Genomic DNA, 27,646 nt, shown 5'->3' with positions numbered 1-27,646 from the left:
AACCAATCCCTTCTCTAGAGGAGCTTGCATCTTCTACTATGGCCTGGGCATTGCTAAGTAAATAACAAATATCCACATAATGTCAATTCAGTCTATTCCAGAGGGAGAGAATGGTAATGACTTAGGAGGAGGTTTGGGAAGGAAGAGCCAGCAGGTGAGACCTCATGGAGCTGGTGGCAGCTGGGAATTCTAAGAGGTCAGAATGAGATAGAGAATATACCATGCATTCCAACCATTTGTGCAAAGGTAGAGACAGGCAATGGAATGGGACGAACGAGGACTACAGGTAGGTTGACTGAAATAGCCAGCAGGACAATACAATGTGAAAAATGACTGAAAGGAAATAATCCTGGAGCAGCCAATGGAAGTATGAATTATGAAAGACTTTCAATATTAGGTCAAGGATTTGATTCTTTATTCTAAAAGTAGTAGGGAGCCACAGGAGAGAGAACTTGGAGGTGGAGGAGAGAGGCATACAGACAGAGAAAGAGACAGAGACAGAAAGACAGAGAAACAAAGAAAGAAAGGAAAGACAGAAACAGAGTACTAACATTGTCTCAGAAGTTGCTAAATTAGGATGTTAGAAGATGCTGGGCCCTTTAACAGAAATAAGGAAGCTCAAAGATGGTATGAATGTGTGGGGAGGATGTAATATATAAATGTTATATAAAATTTAATATTCTGGAAGCATTGAATTTGCACAGACATGTGAGGCACAGACTATTGATGCTCAGAGCACTTAGAGTCTCCCCTAACAAAAAAAGAGATACAGATGATTAGATAAAGATTAGATAGGAAAAAAAGACAGAGACAGAGCCATCTAGCTATAGATAGATATAGACACAGATATGGATACAGATAGAGAAGATCGCAATCTAGATATAGGCCAGGTTTTCTCTAAGATGAGGTTTAGCTCCCATACTTCCACTGCCTAACCCAGCCTCTTCCAGATTTCCCCCACCATCCTCCCCCAATAAGACATGGGAGCCTTGGAAACAATGGAATTCTGGTCCAGATGCCAAGGTAGAGTGCACCTGAGCAGTCTAGGAAAACAGACTTCAGTTACAGGTCGGCTGTGACTCTGGAGAGTCTCCATTTCTTGCCATGAGGTCAAACTGTGCAGATGGGCTTGTCGACGGGGAGGCGGCAGAGACAGGGCCCCATTATCACTACCTGATTCTTCATCTTCAGAACCCTGGTTTTTTTTCTCCTTTCCAGGACTCTGATGATCAGGTGTCTGACCTTTCGATTCGTTTGCTTGATCCCTTTGGCAGGGCTGCTCTCGGTGGTTTGTGAACATAGCCAGTCATTGTTTCCAAGCAGCTTGTCTAGAAACATGAGGTTTCATCATTTAACTTTCCAAAGTCATCATGCCAATAATTCTGGAGGAGTGGCCCTTTGTTAAATGCCCCTCACCAAAACAAATGAGATGGGAAAGTGGCACGCCTTTCTGCAAAAGAAAACACAGTAGACACAAGGGGGTTGTTTTTGTTGGGGGTGGGGGGGAGGAGGAATGTAGGCAAATATAGCTTGGTTCAAACTTGAGTCTTATTTATGTAGCCCATGGCCCCAAAGCAAGGTTCTGGGTTCACACAGATTGACTTTAATCTCGAGGATTTCTCACAAAAATCTATCCTGGGTTTGTGCTCCCACCCATGAACTGCCCTGGGAATATCAGAATTTAACTCAAGTAGAGGTCTAAAATGACAAAAGGAAAGGGGACATCAACCCTGATGCAAGCACGCAGGCTACCAGTAACTCAAATAAAGTATCAACTACAAAAAATAAAATACAGATTTGCATTCAAGCCTGTAAATAGTCAGGGCAGCCATCTCTCCCTCTCTGATGAGCCTTTGCCTCCCAGAGACTTATGCAGGTTCCTTGGGACTTTGGGTACATTCCTTAGGAAGCACTTGCCCACTTATTAAGCTAAAAATCACTAGGCTTATCACTAATTCAAGCAAAGGTATAGGTTAGGTGTGGGAATTCAATAGTTTAGATCCATTATTGCCAGTGCCTTCGAGTCAGAAACACCTAAATTCAAAGCCTACCTGAGATTTAATAACTGATTGACCCTGGACAAGTCACTTGACTTCTGTTTACTTCGGTTTCCTAGACAATAAAATGGGATTAATAGCAAAAACCCAGGGTAGTTGTAAGAATCAAATAAGATAATATCTATAGTGTTTCATTAGCTTGGCACATTAACAAATGCTCATTGTCATTGTCCCTACCAACCACAGTCCTGGTCTCCTCCCGCCTTCCTGCTTTCATCTCTTTCCATTTTTACTGCAAGTATCTTGATTGCACAGAACTGTTTGCATGTTTTCTCATCCTTTAGGGTGGGAGCTTCTTGGGAGCAGAGACTGTTTAGGAGCTTTCCTTTGTCTTCCTAGTGACTGCACATGGACTATGCCAATGACCAAATGACTTTCTGGTCACTAAGAATCAAAACCATATCATTTTCTAGGACTCTCCCCTTTTCTTCTCCTTCATCCTCTGCTCTCATTTAATCAATTGATAAGCCTATGGATTCTACTGGCACAGATAAATTTCCTAAGATGCAGTTGAAATCAGATCCCTCCCCTTTTCAAAGACCTTCTGTTTCTCCCTATTGCCTCCAGGTTAAAATCCAGACTCTTCAGTCTGGGCTTTAAGGTCCTTAGCAACATGGCTTCCACTTACCATCCTAGACTTGTCATATCACTGCCTTTTGCACATTCTGCATCCAGACAAGTGCGACTGCCAGCTGGTCACTGAATTTATCATCTATTGTTTCTTTGCATCCTTCATACTGAGTGGCACAATGGAGAGAGCTGGGCCTGTAGTCAGGAAGATCTGAGTTCAAATCTAGTCTCAGATATTTCTGAGTTGTGTGACCCAGAACAAATCCCCTAAGCTCTGTTTGCCTCGGTTTCCTTTTATGTAAAATGAAGAGAACAATAGTAGCTACCTCCCAGAGTTGCTGCAAGGATAAAATGAGTGTATATGTATTATAAGTACAAATGTATAATTTGTATAAAGCTTTTATCAACTTTAAAATGCTATATAAATATCAAATACTAAATATTAAATACTAGCTATCTCTAATGCCTGAAATAAACCTCCCTGCCCAATGACAAATATCTTTTCATCACTGAGGATCTTTATCTTCATTTAAGGCTGAGTTCAGGTAATGCCTTCTCTGTGGAGCCTTCCCTAATATTTCCATTTATTAATCCTCTCTCCTTACCCAGTCCTCTCACCTGTACCCAAGCCCTATCTCCCAGTGGAAGAGCAACCAAAGACAAACCTTGCTTTCAAGGAACTCAGAATCAAATGGAAGACATATGGAGAGAACCACATGGGAAAAGGAGATAGACTAGTGGGGAAGAGATAAGCAAGAGAAGGAAGGCTTCTGTATGGAAGGGAGATCAAGAAAGACTCCTAGTAGAAGGCAAGAGCTTATCCAAGATCTAAAGGAAGCCAGGGAAGATGAGAGGCAGAGTTGAGGAGGAAGAGAATTCCAGGCATCTCCAGCCAAACCAACTAGAGTCAAGAGATGATGAAATACCCCATTTGAGCAATAGAAAGAAGTCAGTGTTACTTGGACACAAACCACATGGGTGGTGGGAGAGTTAAGGTGTAAGAAGACCGGAAAGGGGGGGCAGCTAGGTGGCACAGTGGATACTAACCTTGGAGTCAGGAAGACTTGAGTTCAAATCTGGCCTCAGACACTTAATAATCACCTAGCTGTGTGGCCTTGGGCAAGCCACTTAACCCCACTGCCTTGCAAAAAAAAAGAAGACTGGAAATGTAGGAAGGAGTAGACTTACGAAGAGGTTTGGATGTCAGTCAGAGAATTTTATATGATATTGGGATAGGGATAGGGAACCGCTGGGGACTATTGAATTGGGAGAGGGAGGTTGACCCAGTTAGATCTGCCCTTTAGGAAGATTGATTTGACGACCAAGTGGAGGAGAACTGGAGGGAGGAGAGTCTTATAGTGAGGGATACCTCCAAGTAGCTATTGGCGTGAAGTGATGAGGGTCTGCACCAGGATAGGGTCAGTGTCAGAGGAGAGAAGGGGGTATATTTCAGAGATGTTGCAGAAGTGAAATTGATAGACTTGGACAACAGAATGGATATAGAAGACAAGAGAAAGAAAAAGGTTGAGGATAACACCAAGGTTGCTATCCCAGGTGAGTAGGAGGATTGATGGTGCCATTGACAGCAAGGGGAAAGGTCAGATTAGGGTAGAGATTGGGAGGAGAGATTATAAATTCAGCTTTGGACATGTTGAGTTTGGTATTTATATAAGACATTCAGTTCAAGATGTCTGAAGGCTAAGAGAAGCTAAAGCTGGGATAAGCATGAGAATCATCAGTATAAAGATACCATTTGAATTCATGGCAGCTAATGAGACCATTAACCAAATCCCTCCCTCACTTCCCTCTTGTCTTCTGGTACAAGGATGATGAATGAAGAGTTTTATTGTTGAAACTGGGAATTTTCTTTTATTGACCTTAAAGACTCATAAAGTCCTGTGAAAACTGATTCATTGGAAAGAAACACCCTGAAGTGATGGATTGAAATGAAAGTCATTTTTTTCATCAGTAACTACCTGAAAGAATTAAGTTGTTAATCTACTTAAAAAAACCACAAGACAACTGTGATTTCTTTTTGACTGTAGTACAGAATGAACTCTTTGGTCATCAACAGTTCAGAGGATCCAAGGTTTTGAGATGGGTATCCTCTCCTCTGATGCTTGAGGTACCATGGCATCCTAGAATGAGCACTGGCTCCGGAATCAGAGGTTATGAGTTCAAATCTCATCTCTGACTACTAACTACTTTCTCAGACCTAAGTTTCCTCATTAGTGAAATGAGATCTTTGGATCTCCTGTAAAGTCACTTCTAGATTAAATCTAGCATTTTATAGACATAAAACTGAGATTCTGAACCCTCTTCACCTCCTCATGTCTTTCTCCATGTCCTTTGTTATTGTTTGTCTTTTATTCTCAAAGAGGACCGGGACATCTGGTAGGTGATACCATGAATTGCAAGTGAATTGGGCCCAAGGGAAAGTCACCAATCTCACTCTCTCCTCCTGAGTCATCTGGGTTCAATGGCAAGATGTTCATCCAGATGACTGGAGATGGCCCCCCATAGGACAATCAATGCAAATTACAATGAGTCCATGTCTTAGTGTTCTCCTCTAAATCTGGCTCAAGGTCTTCCTGGTGGAGGCCTTCATTCCTTCATATGTCTTGAATGTTCAATGGGTATCAGCTTCATCCTAAGGGTATCCATTAATTATCCCTCACTCTTTTGATCTGACAGCCTCCTGAGCTTATTTGCTCATAAATCTTGTCTCCTCCCCCTCTCAGGGTATGATGACCCTCCCCTCTTTGATCTCCTGAATGTTGTTATATTTCAGATCCCTCTTTGTATATAAGTCATTTGGTGGGGGGATGCTTTGGTTTATTCAAACCCATCACATGCTCCTTGGGCCACTTGGCCCTTTGATTCTTCAAAGAGTATGCTATTTAATACTTTGTAAAGAAGCTTGGTATTAAATAATTCCACTCTGGCCTGGCCATTCTTCATGACTGTAGTGAACCATCAAGGCAGAATCTGCCCATGCCCCTTCTCTATGCTTCACCTGATGTTATTTAGCAAGAATTCCAAAGGTGGAGGACAAATAGAGAATTTGGCAACTGACTTTCATCTAGCTCAAGTGCTTCATAGTACAGTGTGCATTCATTAAGGAAACAGGAAATAATAGACTGTTCTCTTAGAAAGTCTCAGTTGAGCTTTGTTCCCATAAATATCGGCAAGGTCGCTGTCTTTCCTTTCGGCCTGTGCATCCACTCCTCTCTCCAGGGCTCACTCTGGGTCTCCATACAACAGAATCACATTTGTAACCTGCTCTTCTCTTCACTTCTGTGGGATCTGGCCATTTGGCTTCTCACCACTTTCCAGGCTCAATTATTGAAAAAGACCCTGGTATTACCCACTATTTTTAAAAGTGAATTTTAAAAATAGCTTAGCATTTCATTTCATATCAAGTCCAATCCATCACTCTGGGCTTGCCAGAAATGAAAACTTTGGACCCAACCCAGATCTGTCTCCTACTATTTTCTTGGTGAGTGTCCACCCTCAGATAGCAAGTAGGCTGCTTAGCCAAGCAGGTTGCTCTGTAGTGGGAAAATCTTGTGGGAGAGGAGAAAACACTTGGCATGGAAGCCCACCCCTAGTGCCTTGCTATCCTGCCGGAGCCGATTGGCATGAGGGTTGCTAGAGCCTGTAACACTTACAGTAACTGTGGAACAACAGGCTTCTCTAATTGTCCTCCAAGTCCTCTCTAGGTATATGTGGGAAAACATCTTTAAACAGATGGCAAGCGTGGCCATCCATAAGTAGTACCTTCCTGGGTTAGCACAACCTAGCCAGGGCTTCAGTTGGCTGCATATAAAATGCATCTGGGAGGCTTCAGCTAACTCCATTGCTAAATAAGTGAAGAGTGCCTCAGGACATCCCTCCTCCCAGCCTACACACACACACACACACACACACACACACACACACACACACACAAACACTGGCTTTCTGACCTCCTGGCCTCTCTTGGACTCCTTGTCTCATGGCTTGCAAAGTATTTTCATTGGATGCTAATAGCAATCTTGTGATATTTTACAGATAAGGAAACTGAGGCTAAGAGACTTGTCCAGCTGTGTCAAGTCAAAAAACCTTTATTAGGCTTTATTAGGCCTACACTACAGTTAGGGTGCTGTGTTCTGGCCATTGCACCTCTAAGCAGAAGATCTCCCCTGCCCTCGAGTAGGAGAGGGAATGAGAGAGGAGGAGAGAAAAGAGAGAGAGGAGAGGAGGGTGTGAAGATAGGAGCAGCCTCCTGACCACTGTCATCAAATACGATCAGCTGGCACCTGACCCAGGGATTGGAATTGTTCTCTTCAGTCCTCAAAGCCAGAGCTGGGAGTCATCTCCTGGTCTTTGAGTCATGGGCTGCCAATCAAACCATGAACTTGACCCAGAGGCAGCCCCAATTCCAATCGGGCTTGGACGACCACTCATTTAGTTCCCTCCCTGGGATCAATGAGGAAGAAAGTAGTCCTGGGGCCAGAGTCACTGAGGGAGTTTACTGCCCCCTTTCTTTCCCCTTCTTCTTAGCAGTCCAGTGAATTTAGGCCTTAGACAAATTTCTGGTTTAGAAAACACTGGAGCCCTTTATTACTAACAAAACCAAGCTTCTTCCCCTTTCTGACAACACAGTTTTTGAAGTTCTTTTTGTCACCCCTAAAAATAGAAGCATTTTAAGCAGCAGAGATATCGACAAAGCCCTGCCCCCATATAATAATCACCATTAATTATTGCCCCATCAAAAAATGAGATGGCAATTATTTCTCACTTTCCAACACAATGACAGCAAGTTTATTCCAACAGAGTGCTCCCCACCAGCCCATGCCCTCGCCCATTTCTCAAAGGCTAAAAAAAGGATCCCCCTTTTCTCCTGCTCTGTGCCAGGCTGGGGAAGGAGCTTGTTGGAGAGGCTTACAATGAGGAAGGCTGGGAAAAGCAAGTCATAGCTTATCAAAACAATCAAGACATCTGAAGAATGTGGCTCTTCGAGTAATACAGAGGGCAAAGAAGCACCAACAAGGATCCAAGGAAAGAAACTGCATTCCTCCAGGGGATTGGCAGTATGGTTATTATTAACGTGGACCAAAATAACATCTCCCAGCGTGTGGAGGTTTCCGAGTGGCTCTTCCAGGGGCTTCTCAGGGATTGGGACTGTGTGAGTCCCATATTCCCCTATGAGGCCTGGAACAAGGACTTAAGGGGAAAAGACCTTCCTCCATTCTCCTTGGAAGCCTCTCTGGGAGCCTGACCATATCGGGGATAGCTCATGATGGTCTTAGTAGAGGCAGCAGATCATGGTGGGAGGAACTATCTAAGTGGGAGGCATCCGTTTTCTGCCTTGCTCTTCCCAAGCTCTACCACCAAACAACTTCCCATTTCCTTTCAAGCCTATGTGGTCTATACCATTGAGTTTGGTAGCACCTGGGAAAGAAGGCAGGCTTATTTTTCCCCCAAATAAAGACAAATTCATCATCCTAATAGTCTCCACAGCATTTTGTTCTACCCCCCCCACACACACACATGAGAAGGGAGAGGCAGGGTCTAAGAGGATGCCTCAGAATGGTTGAGAGGGGTTCTCTGGCAACATCCTTTTGGAATTCCATGGTCTCCTTAGCCATAGCTGGTGCTTTGAGAGGTTTACTAACCCTCTACCTCTAGGACATGACTGTCTATGACAATGGCATTTCTCATAAAGGAAAATGAGTGATAGGTAAAGATTTTGATTCGAAAGAGACCCAGAGTCCAGCTAGGACCACCTGCCCAATTTACTGATGAAGAAACTGAAGCCCAGAATGGGGAAAAATCCAGGCTGGAAGGGGGCAGCTCCTTCCATCATGTAGGAGTCTTCTCATTTCCTCTTACACCCATCACAGATTTGAGTCTGGAAGTGCCCTTGGAGGCTACCAAGTCCAGTCTCTTCATTTTATGGATGAGAATTAGAGGCAGAGAGAGATTGAAAGGACTTCATTAGGATTCCATCATTGATAAATATATGAGGTGGAATCTGAACTCACATCTTTCTGAGTCTACCACCAGTGACCTCTCCACTTACATAGGACCACAAGACTTCTCTCATTAATGGTCATTGGCTGTTGGCATTATTTGGCTTTTTTGAGGGGAGAAGAAAAGAACTCACTCCTCCTCACCCATTTCTTACCAATATAAGAACATTCTCTTGGGGGAGCAGAGGTGTTGTAGGATAGAAAGAATGACTTTAGATCCCAGACATATAAATAGACACTTCTGAATAAGAGATATGTCCCCTCCAGAGACATTTGGACTGGATTGAGGCATGAGGTCCTTATTCCTTGGGAAAACCCAACCTGAGTTCAAATCTGGTCTCAGATCTTACTAGCTGGGTGACCCTAGGGGATTCATGTCACCCTGTTTGCCTCAGTTCCTTCAAATATAAAAATGAGCTAGAGAAGGAAATGGCAAGTTGTTCCAGTATCTTTGTCAAGAAAACCCCAGATGAGACCCAAAGAATCAGATATGACTGAAAACAACTGACTGAAACCACTGAAAGTTTTTTTTGGGGGGGCAGGGAATAGAAGAAACACATATTTTTATAAGTCAAAACAAAATATCCACACTATACGACAAAATAATTTTGGGGTGGTGGAAAGCATCAACCATAGAGGCAATTAGGAAAGAACCCAAGTAAAAGATGATGCTTGAGCAGGTTACCTGGAAATTCCAAGAAGGTAGATGGAGAAAAGAGTACTTTCTAGGAAGAGGGAACACTTCCCAGGAGGAAGGACAGCTTATGCAGAGACTTCAAACCAAGAGATTGAATGCTGTCTATGAGAGAACACAAGGAAACCAGTTTGGCTCAGATAGAAACTACGAAGGAGGGGAGATGGTGAGATCAGTCAAATTGCCTTTTGAACAGGGGAAATGATGTGGTCAGAATAGATTTAGGAACACCATACCAATCTGGCATATTTGGAAGATGCATAAGAAAGAAAAAAGACCAATTAAGAAGAGAAGAAGAGTGCTGGCCATCAGGGTGACCAGTTAGAATCCAAAATAACCCTGACAGGATTAGGGAACATTTACAGAAGGATGGACCCCCATCCATCAAGGCTTGCTCTGAGGTTCAAATCACCAACCTCATCAGAAAAGAAGGGAGGTGCCTTGGCCTTTTGAAGTCCTAGCTATTGAACTCAACTCCTACAGAGTGAGAATCTTTGCTTTTTTTTGTTTATTCTTTAACAGACTGGAACTGGGTCAGTTGGGAAATGGACCCCAAGATGGGTCAGCACTTTCTGGGAGATTGCATTTTTAATGGCCAGAGCTTTGATGGGGGTTGTGACTTGTGAGAAAACACAACCAGTCCCTTTAAGAGATGGGGACTGAATTCAGTTTTTTCTTAACTCCCAGGCCAGCTCTCTGGTCATTGCCTCTCAGGAAGACTCATGAGTTAAAATTTAAAACTATAAGCTACTGTTTCCTCCTTCGAGGACATCTGCCTCCTCCTCCCCTCAACTCCAACTCTCCATGACCCTAGAGATGAGCTTTTACTTGACCCAGGTCCACCTTCTTCTCCCCACCTCCTCTCCAATCTGCCTCCTCCCAACTAGCCAGTTCTCTCCATAGGAATTTATGCTCCAAGGTCTGAGGTCTTTCACAAATTGAATTTCCTTCCAAAAGTAAGCTCCAGGGGTAAGGGTTGGGCTTCCTCAGGTATCGGTATCATTTTGTCCAAGTTCTGGTTTATGATAAGGGAAGTGGAGGGTGTTCAAGACCCATTCCTCATCTTTGAGGGGTTGTCTCTTTTATTCTTCCATATTGACCATGAGGATAAAGATGGGGGTTGGGGGGTGACTGCTGCTACTCCCAGCTAGGGGCTTCAAAGAGTTAGGACACACTGTTCTAGCCCATCAAATGACTTCTCCCAATTTCATAAACAATACTTGAGCAAGGGGAGAATCTGGCCCATTAGAAAGATTCTGAGAGTTCAATACACTAGGACCCCTGACGCGTGGCTAAACTGAGTCCCAAATCCTCATTCTGAAAAGCCTTCTGCACACTGAATGCATTACAGAAAACCATTAACGTAATTTGACTGCTGTTCTCTCTCACAGAGTCTAATTTAAACAATACTGAAACTCCTACATGATGGCAGGATATCTGCCAAAATCAACCCTGACCTTGACCACTTATTTAATCACATGGTGACCTGCATCCACTTCTAGAACCTGGAAATGCATAAGCAGCTTGAACACTGTGATTTTCCAATCCCAATCATCAGTATCTTATTTATGTTTTAAAAGCCCATTAATCACGAGCAACTGGGTTTACTTTGTTGAAAGTACATGGAATGAGTGATTTTAAAAATATTTCCTAGAGCCATTTTCAAATTGTAATCAGGCCACGCGCCAGTTGCAACCCCAAGCCTGGGTCCTTTCTGGGAGGAAGGCAGCCACTCAGGGAAACAAACAAACAACACAAAAACAAACCCAAGACCCCCAACCTTTCCCTCTCCTGGGCCAAGGGATGGTGGCTCTGTGAGTGCATTCCATCCTAAGGCAGAGATGTGGGGAGCTGAGCTCTGTTTTTTATCAACAACACTTTCAGTCTTACCCCGGAACCCATCATTTCCCTCCTCCATCTGAGACGGCAAGCAGATAACACCATTCCAAGCCACTTTGGAAAGATGCTCTCCCTGCCCCCTTCCAGTCCATCTAAGGAACAAGTCAAGGCCCCTGACTAAAGGGAGGACAAACCTCAGCAAAGCAAGAAATATCCAGAGATATTCAGGGTAGGTGCTCTCCTACAATGCATTCTATTGCATTCAAAAATATATTAGAGACCAGTAATGGGTCAGTCACTGTTCCAGGGGCTAACCAGAAAAGGACAAAGGGATGATCCTGACCCTGAAGCTCACCTTCTCTCCATCTCCAGCACTGGTCCATAGTAAGCACATGATACATCCTGCTTGGTTGGTTGATTCTTTCAGAGGGAAGAGACATCTACCTCGATAGGTAGAGGGACTGGCCATGGGGGAATCCATTGATACAGGAAATCTCTCTCCCAATATGGTCTTTCAAATTCAAAACCTCAGAGAAGAGCCTGTAGAAATGAGAAGACAGTTAGTTTGCCAAGGGGCACAGAGTCAGTATAGGGCAGAGAAACAATCTGAGAATCCAGGTCTTCAATAATCATGAGGCTAGTTACTTATTCACTAGCCTACACTGCCTTTTTCTTCCTTTTTAAAAACATTATTTATAATTAATATTATGAATATATATGCTATATTATGCTATAATAGATATGCTCTGATAAATATATAAATGAGTGGCACAACCAGGTAATACAGTGAATAAATGAATGTTTTGTCTTTCATTTTTTAAAGAAGACCATGACATCAGGGAGGTGATCTCATGAAAAGCAGGTGAATTGGATTTGAGTGAGGGGGGCTTTTAAGCTCCCAGCCTCACTTTCTTCTCCAGAGTCATCTGGGCCCAGTGGTCAGATAGGAATCAGGATGACTGGAGATGACCCTGGATGTGAGGCAATCAGTGTTAGATGACTTGGCCAAGGTTACACAGCTAGTAAGAGTCAAGTGACTGAGTCCAGATTCAAACTCCAGTCCTTCTGAATTCAAGGCCAGAGCTCTATCCACCTAGCTGCCCCTAGTGGATAAAGTGTCTCCTAGACCTTAATTTAGGAGGACCTGTCTTTATATATGACCTCAAACACAACCTAGCTGTGTGACTCTGACTTACCCCTATTTGCCTCAGTTTCTTCATCTGTAAAATGAGCAGAAAAAAACTAACAAACTTTTCTAATATCTTTGCCATAAAATCTCCAAATGTAGTCCCCAAAAGTTGGACAAGACTGAAATGATTGAATAATAAAAATTTATTTATTTTTACATTCTTTTCATTTTTTTTCTTTTTTGAGTTCCAGATTCTTTCTCCCCCATTCTGATCTCCCCCACCCACTGAAAAGGCAAATAGTGTCAATTATATATGTGAAATCATGTGAAATATATTGCCACATATATGTATACCATGGAACACTATTGTTCTATTAGAAACCAGGAGGGGTAGGAATTCAGGGAAGCCTGGAGGAATTTACATGAACTGATGCTGAGTGAGAGAGCAGAACCAGGAAATCATTGTACATCCTAACAGCAACCTGGGGACAATGATCAACCTTGATGGACTTGCTCATTCCATCAGTGCAACAATCAGGGACAATTTGGGGCTCTCTGCAATGGAGAATACTGTCTGTATACAGAGAAACAACTATGGAGTTTGACCAAAGACTAAGGACTATTACCTTTAATTTAGAAAAAAAACCTGATATCTTATTGTCTGATCTTACTATCTCCTATACTTTATGTTTCCTCCTTAAGGATATGATTTTTCTCTTATCACACTCAATTTGGATCAATGTATACCATGTAAAGTAAATGTAAAGACTGGCAAATTGCCTTCTAAGGGGGTAGGGGAGGGAAGTAAGATTGGGGGAAAAATTGTAAAACTCAAAATAAAATCTTTTTTAAAAAAGATATATATTACCACATTAGCAATATCATGCAAAAAAAAGCAAAAAGAAAGTAAAACAAGAAAATTGTACTTTGAATTGCCTCAGTCCATTGGGTTCTCTCTCTGAAGGTGGATAACATTTATTTTTTTTTATCACATAAGGCCTTTGGAATTTTATGGAATCATTGGATTGATCAGGTTAGTCAAGTCTTTCACAGTTAATCAATATTATAACATTGCCATTATTATATACAGTGATCTGCTTTTTCCCACTTTGCATCACTTCACCTAAGACTTGCTGTGGTTCTTATTTTTCCCTTTCTGAAACAACCTCCATGGTCATTTCTCACAACTCAATCACAATCTTATGCCACAACTTGTTCATTCATTTCCCCAGTTGATGAGCATCAACTCAATTGCCAATTCTTTGCCAAAAGGAAAAAAAAACAGTTATAAATGTTTTGGTCTTTTTTTGTCTTTTCTTTGATCTCTTTGAGATAGAGACCTCAGTAGTCAGTAGTATTATGGGTCAAAGAAATAATTTTTAAGCCCTTTGGGCAGAGTGCAAAATTGTTCTCCAGAATGGATGAACCACTTTACTACTCCAAAAACAATTCTTTAAGGTACCTATTTTCTTTTGTCCCCACCAGCATTTACATTTCTGATAGATATGAAGTATTTATTACTAAGAATTATTTTAATTTTCCTTCCTCTAATAAATAGTCATATAAAGTATTTTTATATGATTATAGGAAGCTTTTCTTTCTTCTGCCTATTTGTCAATTGGGAAATGGCTCTTATTTTTACAAATTTGACACAGTTTCCTAAATATTTAAGAAATGAAGCCTTTATCAGAAAAAAAAAAAATACTTGCTGTGATTTTTTATATTACTTTGCTGTTTATGGTACCAATTCAACAAAATTCTGTTTCCATAATTATCCCTTTCAATTAAATCTGATTTTGATTTTGTTTTGTCTGATACCATTATTGCCATCCCTGCCCTCTTCACTTTAGCTGGAGCATAATAGACTCTGCTCTAGCCCTTTATTTTAACTCTGTCTTTCTGTCCCAAGTACATCTCTTGTATACAGTATAGTGTTGGATTATGTTTTCCAATACATTCTGATATTTATTTTCATTTTATGACTGAGTTCATCCCTTTCACATTTATATATATATATATATATATATATATATATATATATATATAATTACTAACTATGCATATACCTCCATTCCATTTTCCCTTATTTTTCCTTCTCTTTATCTTTTTATCCTGTCCCTCATCAAAATCTCTCTTGATTCCTACCACTGTCTTCCCTAATCTACTCTTCCCCTTATTATCCCTTTCTTTTATCCCCTTCTGATCATATCTCCATAAGATATATCTCCACACACAACTGAATATGAATTTATTCTTCCCTCTTTGAAGCAATTCTGAGAATGAGGTTCAAGCATTACCCACCCAAGCATTTCCGCTCCACTATAAAATATCTTCCTAGTGCATATCCTTTATCAAAGAAAAATTGTCCAATTCTGCCTCTCCCTTCTCCCTTTTTCCAGTGCATCCATCCCTCTTTCTCACCCCTACATTTTATTTGGAGATCATCTCAACAAAATTGACTCACCTCCATACTCACCTTAACTGCCCTAATCATGATAAAGTTCTTAGGAGCTACAAATATAGAAATACAAGTAGTTTAAACTTACTGAGTCCCTTATAATTACTATTTTTTCTTTAACTTGTTATGCTTTTCTTGAGTTTTATATTGGAAAGTTAAATTTTTCATTGAGTTCTATCAGGAATGCTTGAAGAACTCTATTTCATTTAAATATCCATTCCTTACCCTGAAGGATTAAACTCAGTTTTAATGGGTAGGTTATTCTTGGTTGTAATTCTGGTTTCTTTGCCCTCTGGAATATCATATTCTGAGCCCTGTGTTCCTTTATTGTGGAAACCCTTAAATCTTGTGTGAACTTGACTGGGGCTTCACAATATTTGAATGGTTTCTTTCTGACTGCTTGTAGACTTTTCTCCTTGACCTAGAAACTCTGGAAGTTCCATGGTAGCTTTTATTTTGGGACCTCTTTCTATTTTTATTTTATTCTCTGGATCTAAGATATTGGGGAATTTTTTTTATAATTTTTTAAATATTGTCTAAGCTCATTCTGTTTTGATCATGGTTTTCTAGTAATCCATTAATTTTTAAATTATCTCTTCTTGATCTCTTTTCTGAGTCAGCTGTTTTTTTCTAACAAGAAACTTCACATAATTTTCATTTTTTTCATTCTTTTGACTTTGATCTTTGGTTCTTAAAGTCCTCATCCCCAATTCCAATTCTTAAGAATTTATTTTCTTCAGAGAATTTTGGCTTCTTTTAGCCATTAGGCCAATTCTGTTTTTTTAAGGTAATATTTTCTTCACATTTTTGTGCCTCTTACCAAGCTGTTAGTTCTCTTTTCATAGTTTTTCTTCTGTAGTTCACATTTATTTTCTCAATTTTTCCTCAATCACTCATCTCTTTCTTTAACTCTCCTAGGAATCCTTGTTGGCCTTGGATTGAGTCCAATTAACACTTTTCTTTGAGACTTCATTTCTAGCTGTTTTAATATTGTTCTCTTCTTCTAAGTTTATGTCTTGATATTCCCTGGCTCTGTTGTATTTTTTACAGTCAAGGACTTTTTAATTGTTTGCTCATTTTTCCAGTCTATTGCTTCACTTTGAATTTTATGTTAAAGTTGGGCTCTGGGGAAGGGTGGGGCACAATGCCAAGCTTCAGGCTTTTTTGTGTTCCTATCCTGGGGCTTTACAAGTTTTCAATGCTTCTAAAGTGGTATAATCTGGGGAGAGGAATGGTCACTGCTCTTCTGGTTTGCCCTCTGGGCTTTACTCAGGAAGGGCTGTTGGTCTCCCGCAGCCACACGCACTACTATTCCTCTCCATGTAGCACTGAGGTCAAGGACCCTGCTCCCTTGTGATTGATCATAAGTGCTCTCTTCAGAGATGGAACTACAACCCAGAACTTCTGATGGGCAAGACAGTTGCCAACAAATGGTTTTCTGACTACTTGTTTGGGTCCCTTAACATCTCTGGGCTGGGAGTTCCTGAAGTTTTCACTGTCACCTCCATGACTCAATGCTGATGCTCCTGCCAATACTCTGGACCTGTGTCCACTCCCATGTCACAGACCTTCTAAGTTGTCTTAGCCTGGAAATGTCTCCTCATCTTTGGTTGACTCTGCTGCTCCAAAATTTGATTTGAGGCATTATTTTAAAGTTGTTTGAAGGGAAATGTTGAGAGAGTTTTTCTGCATCTTGGCCTGTACTCAACTATCTTTACATTGTCTCTTCAAATACAGAGAAGTAAATACATAGAAATATACAACTATTTTAGGAATCAATTTTAATAAAACAAAGAATTTCCAGGAGAAATATGTTAAAATAGTTTGAAAGAACAAGATTACTACTGTATGAGCAGAGCCTTTTTTATTTCCTTATTTAATTACTGAGCAAATGGGGACTCTACAAAATAGAATGGGTCAGATTTCCAAAATCCCATTACCAAAGTCTCACAGGAGGGAAGTATAGTAAAGGGACTGTGCTTCACATGAAGGGAGGTAGACCTGGGTACAATCATCGCCTTCATCACATATTAGCTGTGTGACCCTGGGTAAATCTCTAAGCTCCCTCAGTTCCAGTTGCCTTATCATAAAAATAGGGACAATAACCTCTGGATCCCATATCTCATGGGGTTATGTGAGGGTCAAGCAAATCTCTTCTGTCAAGAGCTCGGGAGTTTTACAAAAAGAAAGCACCATAATATCATCAACTCTTATTCCCTTGGCAGCTAAATTACCCTCAACACCATCTCCTGCCCCATACCCCTCCTCAGAGGACTTCCTTCAGCTTCTTTGTATTGAATGGATAGTACAGAAGACTGTGCTTAAGAACTGTAGCAAAATAACTGAACAGACTAAAGTCAGAGCCTCTCCAGAGCTGAGTTGGGTTGAGTCATAAACCGCACCAAACAGAAAATATGGGATTTTCTGACTCAGAAGCTTTTCAAAATGTTTTAAAATTAATCTATTCTATTAAAACAATTTGTGGACCTCAACAGAACCATTTCAGAGATACTTCCTCTATTCCATCCTAGTCAGAGCCTATCAAGAACAATGGGCTTAGTTGGTTGCGCCATTTTAGGGAGGAGATCAAGAAGTTGGAGAGTGTACAGAGGAGCCTGCCAGGACAGCAAAGGACCTTGGGTCTATAATGTGTATCAGCTAAAGGAAATGATATATTTAACTTGGATAAGAGAACTTTGAGGGGGAGCAAGGTAGCTATCTTCAAGGAGATGAAGGGTTGATGAACAGGCAAGGCCTAAAGGATAAAAAGTTTTAGAAGTAAATTTAAGTTTAGTGTGACAAAAATCTTGCTTACCATGAGACATATCCCCAGAAGGGGAAGAGCAGCCTCACACGGTAATGAACTTTTTTTTGTTTTTATGGTTGTTGTTGCTTTTCCTGAAGGTATTCACGTAGTGGTCTGAAGAGCACTTGTCAGCTCTGATCAAGAAAAGATTATGCATCATGTACCAGTTGGCCACAGTAACCTTCAAGGTCCTCTCCAATTCCAAGCTGGAATCTGAAAATCTTAATTCAACATTTCCCTGACAATAGTCCCTCTATAATTAGGCCTTTGTGCTTAGGGGTGGCTAGGTGATGCAGTGTATAGAGCACTGGCCCTGGAGTCAGGGGTATCTGAGTTCAAATCCGACCTCAGACATTTAATAATTACCTAGCTGTGTGGCCTTGGGCAAGCCATTTAACACACTGCCTTGCAAAAACCTAAAAAAAAAAAACCCTAAAAATAGAAAAAGACATTAAAATCACCAAGATCACTGGCTTCCTCCAAGACATTGGACATATATTTGGCTATGGTATGGAGAAACATCCACTTGATTTTCCAAACAAGATTATTTCTTTTAGCCTGTCCCCACCACCCCCTTCTGCCCCCAATTCTGATGCTGGGACTTTGGTGCTCTTCTTCAAGGAAAGGTCAGAGTCCAGCTCCCAAGATGGGTTCAAATATTCTCAGACTACTGGGGAGAAGGAGGAGGGTGCCCATATTGGCTGCCTTCCTCAGCCCAGGCTGACAAGGAGCTGAACAATAGCAGGTCTGTTGCCTGGGCTGTGAATAGCACTGGGTCAACCAGGCCAGCTGCTTCTATTTCCCATGAAGGGCTCAGAGGGCGGAGGCTCAATTAATTTCCTTCCAGAATTGTTCTAATGATGATACGCTTTTGTTTGACCAAAATGTAAACATCTGTGGCATACAAGCCTAATCCAAAGCAGCCTCCCCTCCAAGCATTTGCCACCATGATTTGGGAGCAGGGTTCCCAGTGTCTTGGGCTCAAGAACAGACACAAGCAAGGCTTTGGGACTTGGGGGCCACCTGCCCTGCTGGTGCAGAGCCAGTTTCATTGAAAGAGTGAGTTAATCCAAATGCAGAGAGGTCCGTACACATGGGAAGTTGCAGCACTGAGCGAGTACTGGCATTATCTGGGTAAGTCTAACTTCTTGATATCTAAACTTTCCTTGGCTCAATGGGGCTGGGACGGTTGTCAAATATGATGTAATGAAAACAGGTCTGACTTCAGAGAAAGACCTGGATTGAAACCATGTCTGAATGACACTGAACAAATCATTTCACTTCCCTGGAGATTCTTTTCCTCATCTGGTAAATGATCTCTAAGGTGATTTCCATCTAGAAACTTAAAATCCTGCAAAATTTCTGCCACCCACCCCAAAGTTAAACAATTCTTCTTTCATTTCTTTGTCATTGTTTATTTGCTTCTTAGATTTAATTGATAAGAAGATCAGTGTCAAGGGTCAACCCAGACATTTCATTTTTATCCATAAAATATCAAGAGAACTCAAAGAAAATATTTTGGAAGCCATTTTCAGTGTTTAGTACAGTGGTTAATATATAGTAAATGCATAATAAATGTTGATTGATTGATTGATTGATTAATGGAGCATTCTGGGAAAAGTCAGACAGGAATGGCTTAGCACATGGGAGGAATCCGATGGGCATAATTGGAGTCAAGGCTTGCCCAGCCATTAGGACAGGGATGCTGTTATTTTTAATATTGAAATAGTGATTTCTGAAAAGAGAAAACAATCAGGAAAGGGTGAAATCTGGTTCTGATACTTGTATCTTTGAAATAGTTTTCAAATATCAGTGGATGATTCATTTGAATTTCTATTTTCTCCACAACAAAAAAAAAAAAATCAGTGCTATTTGCTGAAAACTTTCCTGTAGAAATTTAGATGGAAATTTCTCACTTATATCTTAGTTTTCAAAAAAAAAAGAAAAAACTAGTAACTCTTTTCAGTGATTTAATAAGTTTCATAAGTGGCAGACAGTCTTTGTAAAGGTCATATAAGCCCCCAAACCAGCCAGAATCGTCTTCCCAAGCAGACACCCGATCAAAATACTCCCTCCTTCTGAAATTTTCAGTGGTTCCCTGTTGTTTCTAGAAGAAACCACACCCCTAGCAGCCTGCCTGGGCCCTTTCCAAGCTGGCTCCTGTCAACCTTTCCAGACTCATTTCCCATTCTTCCTTTTCTTGTGCTTGTGTTCTGCCAAACTGGTCTCTTTGGAGTTCTTTCACTTAGCACTCCACTCTCTACCTTCGTGGTTTTGCCCCAATTGAGACCAAAGTCTGGAATATTCTCTGGTCTTACTACCTTCTTTCAAGGCCCAACTCAGGTGTCACTTGATGGAGGAAGTGCCCCCCCAATCACTAGTTTTCTCTCCATCTTCAGATCTTCTTGCATTTCTTGTTGACTCTTCCAGGTTCCTTTTGCCCTGGGGCCTAAGGATGGGGCCTAAGGATGGTGCCTTTCCCAAAAGGTATATATTCACAGAGACGATTCAAATACTTCTAGAAGATACAAACATTAGAGGGAGAGAAGATAAGCAAAGCTTACCAAGGGGCTGCCACTAACCGCTTCTACTCCCTTGCTACACCAGAGTTGCTAAGTGGGAGACTTTCAACCCAGACACTTGGGACCTCACAGTGCTGGAAGCAAAGCATGAAGGACTACTTACTGTAAGGCCACCACTTAAGGCCCCTGGTCAGATGAGCATTTCTTCAGGAGAGGGGCAAAATTCCTTAGTGAAGTGAAATTCTGGTAATGCTAGACATACCCTTAGCCCAAGTTTTTCAGCTTCCCCATTTGACCTTGACACTGGGACAGGCCAGATCTCACCTTACCTGTTTCTGTCCCTGAGGGCAGGCAAAGTACAAAATATTTGCCTGAAGGTTGTAGGAGTCAGTTTATTTTCCTGAAGTTGCAATGTTTGCTATCTTAAATTTATTGTTCTTATCCTTTAAAATGACATGGAGAACTTGGGGCGGCTAGGTGGTGCAGTGGATAGAGCACCGGCCCTGGAGTCAGGAGTACCTGGGTTCAAATCCGGTCTCAGACACTTAATAATTACCTAGCTGTGTGGCCTTGGGCAAGCCACTTAACCCCATTTGCCTTGCAAAAAAAAAAAAACTAAAAAAAAATGACATGGAGACTAAATGATTTCTTAATATGGGCCAGCTCCAACAGAAAAGGTGGGGATGAAAGAGGGAAGTTATTTAAGTGGGAGAGAAATGAAAGTGGCTTGAATTTAGGAGGGGAAAAAAAGCAGTGGTCTATAAATCCAGAGAATCCCTCCCTTTGCCTCTTTAGATACATGTGATAAAAACCATTGACTGCACTGGAGATAAGCCACTTGAGGATAAGGCAAATTTTGTTGTTGTTCTGCCTTTGAATCCCCACTTTGTTCCATAAGTGCTTGCTGAATGAAGGCCCTGGGAAAGGCCAGGTGCCATCTTTTCTGTTCACTGGTTGACACATTGATTATAATTAGTATATATGAAATTCCAATCAATTCTGCAAATTGAGAGCTATGATGGAGACATAAGATCCTGGAATCTTAGACTGAGAGTGGGAAGGGATTGCATAGGCAACTGAGTCCAGGCTTCTCATGTTATGGATTCCGAAAGGAAGGCCTATTGAGGTTAATAGTAACTAGCAATTCTAGAATTTGAGTCTGGGTCTTGTGACTTGCAAATTCAAGACACCTGTACTTCTGAACCAATATCGGCACAGCTAGACAGCTGACGGAGAGGACGGACTCTTTTGATTCTCCATGATCCACACCTGGCCTTCCTTTGCCTTTGGGTTCAACCCCATGGTAGCCTTTTGCTTGAAATCAAGCAGAACTAGAAGTATTCTTTAGATCCTGAGGTTTTGGAAGAAGAGCCCCAGACAGCAGAGTGATGGGCAAACCTTTTCCAACAGCCAGAAGTCTGATGGCTATCCTTGCCAGGAACAGCAGGACTGGAAAACTTTGGAGCTGAAAACATTTGAGGATGGGGAAAAGTCAAACTCTAAAGCACTAGATGGACTCATCTTGGTTCAGACATCCAAGACAAATCACTTCTGTCCATCATCTGAGTGTCCTTGGATGAAAACAAAGGCAAACAGCTTCTGAACCTTGAATGACCCACATTTCAGCCCAGGCAGCCCCATTGACTTTAGCATGGCATTTTTAAATTTAGAAAACATACATAAAAGCAAATCCAGTCATTCTCCAGGACTTGACTAACTTAAAGCTTGCCACTAGCACCCATCATTTTGGAAATAAAAATGGTTTCCTGCTGTCATTTTCTAGTCTGGAAGTGTCACCAGCCACAGGACTGCATTGCCTTCTCTCTCTCCTCTCTCCTCTGGCATGTTCACCACTTCCTGGTGGAGCCCCTCTTCACCTCACACCTGGACTACTGCAACAGCCTGTTTGGAGGGGTGGTTAGGGGGCCTGGAGTCTGCCAGTCTCACATCTCTTCCCCAAGCCAGTCCATTCTTCACTCAGCCACCAAAGCACAATTTTCCTAAAGCCCAGATATGACCATGTCATCCATTTAATTAATTCCAATGGTTCCTTTATCCCTCCAAGATAGGAAATAAAATTCTGTTTTTTTGTAGCCTTTCATAATTTTTCCCTCCCTCCTAAGGCAGGTTTTTTACACTTCCTTCCCTCCACCCCCTGAAAAAGTTTGTGATGTAAGAGCAATGACCTTGCTGTTCCTGGAACCCAACACCCCATCTCCCTACTCCCAATGTTTTCACACAGTCTCTCTCCCTCTTCAATTCTGCCTCCTGAATTTTCTGGCTGCTTTCACATCACCACTAAAGTCCCATTTTCTGTAAGAGATCCTTTCCAGGCCTCCTGTACTACAGTACCTTCCCTCCATTACCCTCATGCATGTTGCTCCTCCATGACAGTTTGCATGTTGTGTCCCCATTAGACTGTGAGCTTCTTGAGAACAAGCACCCTTGTTATTGCTGCTGGCTTTATCTTTCTTCATTTCCCCAGTCTTTAGCACAGTTCCTAGGTCCAGGCAGACACTCATTTAATCAATACTAGTTTCCTACAAGTACATAGATGCAGAATTGATGTGCTCCACTCAGCTGCTTTTCTACCTGTCACATTTATCTTCCTCCAGAAGAATCCTAAAGCATAAAAGAAAGAAAAAATATTCGCATCCTTGGAGTCCTCCCTCCACTAATACGAAGTATAGCTGGTCAATAACTCAAGCCTTGTTTCCCCTCACTGACGGGGGTCTGCCAGTCAACCCTCTGGGGATGGCACCCTATAAACTTTAAGAGTGACTCGCCATGTGGGCCTGTGCTTGCAGTTTCTTTCTCCTCACCTGGGCCAGGTTGAGAATTGGAGCCTTCGTGAATCAAGGGTCCATATCCCTGGCGTACTAAGGCACTGGAGTCACTTCAAGGGAACCAGAAAGAATAGACAAATGAAAAAGAATTAGCCCTGGCACTTGGGAAAATGGAATTGCAGAAACGATCTCATTACTAGGAGAGTTTCTAAGAAAAGACAAAAAAAGAAAGGAAGGAAGAGAGAGAGGGAGGGAGGGAGGAAGAAGGGAAGGAGGAAGGAAGGAGGGAAGGAAGGAAAGAAAAAAGGAAGCTTTCAACCTTCCACAGATTTCTTTAAAATGCATGGCTTTTCATTTTTAAGAAGAGATCATAAACCTAAGGAAGCCTCTTCTCCAGGACAGATGTTCTACCTTACATTTTATAAAAATGGAAACTGAGCTCTGGGGGATCATGTGATCTCTACTACTCCAGTCAAAAAAATAAACAGTAATGAAAGCATCTGAACTCGGGTGCTTCTGCCTTCCAATTTAGCCTTCTTTTCCTCCCTCTCCAGGGCATATCCCCCTTTCCCCCAGGGCTCCAGTAACCATTCCCAGCCCTTTCTGCCTTTCTGTTCATAAATAATGTTCTTCTTCAAAAAATCCTTGAAGGCCAGAGATCTCAGCAAGGAAGGCATACTCCAGGGAGAAAAGAAGAAAAAGGGAGGCTGGTTAAAGCCAAGAGCCCTAAGCCAGGACAGGACTGAAGTGGGAACTGGCCTTCTTTGAATTGAAATCCTGGGGCAATATTGCAACACAATTGAAGTGATATGTGTGTGTGTGTGTGTGTGTGTGTGTGTGTGTGTTTAAATTAAAAGGGAAAAAAAACACATTTTGAGTCATCCAAAGGATAAAGAATTGGGCCATCTGCCTCCTAATTATTTAATTCAATTCAAGACAATTCAAAAAGAATTGTGTCTATTATGTGCCAGACTTCAGTTATTTATTGGAGAGAAAATGAAAAGGGAACCAGTGCCTACCCTCAAGGGGATTGCTTTCTACTATAGGAAAACTGTGAACACACAGATAAGGAAATAAGATCAGGAAATCCACAATCTATACAAGAAAATATACAGTGATGGGGGTGAGGTGGAGAGTCAGGCAAAGTCTGATTAAATACCTAAGATGTGTGACAAGGGGGGAGATCAGGAAATGCCTAATAGAGATGATGATGGGAACTGAGTCTTGAAGTAGGCTAGACTTTAAAAAAAATGCTTGTTAATACCTTTTCAGATCATTTACATTCCCAATGAACCCCACCCCAAGCTTTATTCAAAAATTATGTTTAAATAGAAAAAAAGAATTTAGGAAAACTCACTATATCCCCCACATACCCAAGTCTGACACAGTAGGTAGTATTTTGTATCCATAGGCCCCCACCTCTTTGAGGTAGCAGAGGAGGTGCTTTGGGGAACTTATTTTTGGGGACCTAGCCAATCATTATGTATCTTACCCTCTGCTTTCAATCTGTTTAGGTCATTGGAGAGTCTGCTTGATTCATTTGTCATCAGTTCATAGAAGTGCAAGTTAGAAATTCAAAGAAGTAGAGCTAAGGAGTGGGGACATTCCAAGAGCAACAAATATTTGTGGAATCAAATCCAAATTGAGGAAATATGATAATATTTTCCCACACTTCTTCCCATGGAATGTTAGAAGTAGAAGAAAGAAGAAAGGAGGAGGAGGAGGAGGAGGAGGAGGAGGAAGAGAAAGAGAAAAAGGAAAAGGAAAAGAAGGAAAAGGAGAAGAAAAAGAAGAAAAGAAAGAAAAAAGAGAAGGAAAAGAAGAAAAGAAAAAGGGAGAGGGACAAGAAGAAAAGAAAATTGTGCATAAAGAATTAAACAAAAATATGATCAGAGGAAAAGGGCAAGAAAGAATGGGTTATGTACATCCTAACAGCAGCATGTAGGCAATGAACAATACTGATGGACTCACTCATTCCATCAGGGCAACAATCAGGGACAATTTGGGGCTGTCTGCAATGGAGAATCCCATCTGTGTCCAGAGAAAGAACTGGGGAGTTTGAACAAAGACCAAGGACTATTCCCTTTAATTTGGGGGGGGGGGGACTGATATCTTAGTGGCTGATCTTGCTTCCTCTTATACTTTATGTTTCTTCCTTAAGGATCTGATTTCTCTCTCATCACACTCAATCAATGGAAACAATATAAAGACTGACAGAATGCCTTCTGTGGGGGGGGGGGGGAGTAAGATGGGGGAAAATTGTAAAACTCGAAATAAATAAAATCTTTAAATTTTTTTTAAAAGAAAGAATGGGTTAAACAAGACAGCCTCTCGGGTCTCTTCCACCTTTAAATTAAGGATCATCAATCTGAGTCAAAGCTGGACCAAAAGGCTATAGAGTCATTCTGTGAAATTTCTCAGACATCCCCCTCTCCCCACCACCATTGAAAGAGTAGACCTGGGCAGCCATCACATCATTTTCCACCTGACTTCAGGACATCAACACATTCCCATGCTTTTCAACTTATTTTTTATGATTTTTCTTCCCTTATTTTTTTGTAGGTGCCATGAAACTGTCCTAGCACACAGTAGGTGCTTATACTGACTCAGTGGGACTGTGGGCAAGTACCTGTATCTCTCAGGAGCCCAGAGGAGTTTCTAAAGCTGAAAGCAATAGGAGTTGCTAACCTATCATGAAGAGAATCTGCACACTGGGAGTTCCCCACTATAATGAAATTGAAATCCTGTTCCCACTCCCTCAATGAAAACAAGAAACCTGTGAGTGGCATTCCATCTGGCTATCTCGACTCAATTTTTCATTTGTTCTATGCTTCAGAGTTCCCCATATTATAAACTCAGTGTTCCTACCAGTTCAAGAGAAGGGGGTGGAAGGAAGAGCCCGGCAAGTTGAAAAATGGGTCAACTCTTGAGAAGCTGGAAAGACAGTAATCATTTTGACAATGTTCATTCTACCTTGATGATCAGTCACTCAACTTTTCAAAAGGATCAAGTACAGATTGGGGGGCTGGGATCAAGTGAAAAAGAAAACCCCTGGATGTTGAGTTTGGGACTAGGAAACAGATCATGCTGTTGTAGAGAAAATGGCCTATTTTGGTAACTGCCAAACTCGAGGGAATTCAATGTGCAAATATCGACATTCCCATTCGGGAATATTCACTCTGTTCACAGACTACAAAATGAATTTCTTAGAATTCAGATGACATGGAGCTGGGCGGGAGAGCTAATACACTGGATGAAAGAATGAGGAGCCAAAAATAGTTTGACAGGTTCAAATGATGGGCCAAGTCTACGAAGATGACATTTAATAGGAAAATTTGTAAAAAAAAGAAAAAAAAGAAAAATCATTTGCACAAGCACAAGCTGAGGTTGATGGGTTAGATCCCAATTTGTATGCCAAAGGCCTGAGATCCCTAAGGGACAGCAAGCTGCAGGTGAATCTGTGGATTGAATGATGGTGTCCTGGAAGCAAGCTTAATCATCAGCCGCCTTTCTGGAGACAGAGAGTCTGGAAGCAGAGTGGGGAGTATTCCACTGTTGGACCACATTTGTGCCATCATGTTCAGTCCTGAGAACATTTTAGGGAAGATATTGTCAAAATGGCACAGAATTATAGAAAAGTTTAGAATTGGAGAGATCTTTGAGGCTATCTAATCCAATCCCTACCTATAGAGAGATCCCCAAGGCAATAGGGTTTATGAGGGTCAGCATACCTCTGTCTGAAAGCTTCCAATGGAATGCAAAAGTTTAAGGCTTTTACTTTGGAATAGCTCTTGTGGACTGCAAGTGCCAATGGGCCTCTGGGCAACTTTCCCCATTGCCCTAGCTTTTCCCTCAGGGACCAATCAATCAACATTCATTAAATAGTTAATGTATACCAGGCTAAATTAGACTAGACTGTGCTAAGCACTGTGGCGGGGGGAGTACAAAAAGAGCCAAAAAAGCCAATCTCTGCCCTCTAAAAGTTTACAATCTAATGGAAGAGACAACAGGTAAACAAAATGTACAAAACCAGTTATATACAAAATAAATGTTATTTATCCTTCATTCTCAAAGAAGACCATGACATCAGGGAGGGAAAGCCATGCATTACAAGCACATGAATTGGATTTGAATAAGAGGGTCCTGTGTTGAGTCACCAGCCTCACTTTTTCCTCTGGAGCCATCTGAATTCAGTGACCAGATAGGACAATGGCCCTGGTTGCAAGACTTATTCCAGGTCATACAGCTAGTGTCTGAGCTTGGATTTGAACTCAGGTCTTCCTGATTACTGGGTCAGTGCTCTATCCACCAGACAGATGGAATTCAAGGCAATGGAATTAAAGAATTGGGAAAAGTTTCCTATACAAAATGGTATTTTAGAAGGAGCAAAGAGAGTGAAGGAGGGAGAACATTCCAGGCATGGGAAATAACCTGGGAAAATTCTGGAACCTGGAGATGGAATTTCTTGCTCAAGGAATATCCAAGAGACCTGGAGCAGAGCGTAGGGTATAAAAAGACTGGAAAGGTAGGAAAGGAATGGAATATGAATGGCTTTATGGGACAAAGAACATTTTGTATTTGATTTTGAAGGATTGGAAATCACTAGAGTTCAATGACTTAGGGTGGGGTTGCATGATTGGACCTGCACTTTAGAAAAATCACTTTAGTGGCTAAATGGATAATGGATTGGACTGGGGGAAGACTTGTGGCAGGCTACCCATCAGCAGCCATTGAAGTAATCCAGTCAAGAGGTGAGGGGGTCCTACAC

The 27,646-nt window shown here is 41.5% G+C and overlaps 1 long non-coding RNA gene across 1 annotated transcript; it reads right to left on the bottom strand.

Annotated features, from left to right (window-relative positions):
- Positions 1 to 470: 470 nt before the first annotated feature.
- LOC141496650 (uncharacterized) lies at positions 471 to 22,703 on the bottom strand. The gene is made up of 3 exons (XR_012471076.1): positions 22,459 to 22,703; positions 11,533 to 11,717; positions 471 to 1,450 (listed from the first exon to the last, which is right to left on the bottom strand). It is a non-coding gene; the product is annotated as an uncharacterized LOC141496650 (long non-coding RNA).
- Positions 22,704 to 27,646: the final 4,943 nt, after the last annotated feature.

This window comes from Macrotis lagotis, chromosome 8 (genome assembly GCF_037893015.1).
Source record: "Macrotis lagotis isolate mMagLag1 chromosome 8, bilby.v1.9.chrom.fasta, whole genome shotgun sequence".
NCBI classification, from domain to species: Eukaryota; Metazoa; Chordata; class Mammalia; order Peramelemorphia; family Peramelidae; genus Macrotis; species Macrotis lagotis.
Note: the sequence above shows the minus strand (reverse complement) of the source record. Positions and strands in the feature narration are given on the sequence as shown.